This window comes from Sycon ciliatum, chromosome 11 (assembly GCF_964019385.1).
Source record: "Sycon ciliatum chromosome 11, ocSycCili1.1, whole genome shotgun sequence".
Taxonomy (NCBI): Eukaryota; Metazoa; Porifera; class Calcarea; order Leucosolenida; family Sycettidae; genus Sycon; species Sycon ciliatum.
This window is the reverse complement of record NC_088653.1, coordinates 18092995-18094624: the sequence shown is the minus strand read 5'-3', so window position 1 is coordinate 18094624 and position 1630 is coordinate 18092995.

Below are 1630 nucleotides of genomic sequence, written 5' to 3'. Positions count from 1 at the left end.
TCTCTCGGCTTCTGTGTCGTTCCTTGGTGAGTTGGATTCTGTGACCAGGGCCGGGAGGCGTTGTGCATGTTTCTAGTCGTTCCACGTGGGTTAGAACACGAAATGGAAGTGTTCAAGCCCCGGCCTGAGCCTGAGGGCTAGGAAGAACACTGAGAGCTTGCGATCAGACAAATGTTCGCTTTAGAAGAACTATAGTAGTAATTTTATAACTCTACTGTAACTGTACTCTGTACTGTAACTTGTTCTGGAACTCTACTGTATAGATTAGAGTATTCACTGGGTATGAACGTATGGTTAGTTAAGACGTGCAACTCTCCTTATTGCGAATAACTACCATCGGTCGGTCGCTATGACTTGTTCAAGTTGTACTGTTGCTGTTTGTCCTATACTAATGCTGTTTGACTGCTCACTGCAGCATGCCTACTCAGTTACTAGTAGTACTAGTACTGCTGTTCGGCATGTCAAGCTCACAAGAGTCACATACATTGTACAGGTCTCTGCCATGCCCCCGGCAGGATACTACTAGTAGTACTAGTAGTACATCAGTGTATCAAGGGCCAGGCAGGGATATTGCTCCCGCATATTATGACCATGAGCCGCGTTACCATGGTTACAATTTGTCAATTATCACCTTTCATGTGCTGCGATTGTAGTAATGCGATTGATGTGGTAGAACATATTGTTACATGTACGTCATTATTGTTGATGAGTCGTCGGATTGTATAATCACGGTGTGAGTCAGCGACGCTGTATAGCGTGAGTCAGCGGATTCGCTTACAAGTGCAAATTCTGCTGTAGTCGAGCACACAATCGGGCATTCAAAGGTTTGAAGGTTCTATTTTCACACGGCGATCGACACAGTGGCTGGCATTAATGCGTGATGCCAGTATGACTGTATTCTTATCTGATGCGGTGGTTGGTATCACTATCATCTATGTGCCTGTTCTGTGCTGCCAACACTCCTCAATTAGACATCATTCCACTCGCGAAGTAACAACGTTAGTTTGCCGGACCTACTGATCTCATGAGCGCGTGTGTTCTGCACACATGCAGCATTGTTTCTGAGAATGAAGTCATTTTGTAGTCCTTCAGTTCAGCTTGTCATTGACTAACAGACGTGACAACGCCACTGTCACCACCGCACCCAGCAGGATCTTGACAGGTCTCTTTTTGTCATAATTATTGCAGTACAGCTACTCAGCTAGAACTAAGTAGAAGATCTGCCATTACACAATGGTCCTTCACACAATGACCATGCATTGTAATGGCATTATACAATGTACAAGTAGTTGCAAAGCTTGCATACTTTGAAGTACATGGACATGGACATGTCACTTGTGCATGAGTTTACAGTCATAATAATTATTATTTATGTGAAATGTGTGGGATTCTCTTGCGCCGGGCCGCGCCGCAGGGATCTGGCAGTTGACCAGATGTCATCGACTGTCAACGGCCGGCCAGCTGTCCCTTGGCACTGCTCGGTGTTCGATCAAATGTTTCGCGTGGAGCGGAGCTGCCAGGCCTACCGTCCGTCCGGGAAAGGCGTTGAAATGATGTAAAGTACCTACAATGAGTTCAATCAAGAGTACGGTATAATTATGTACTCTTGATTTATTTATTTATTTATTTA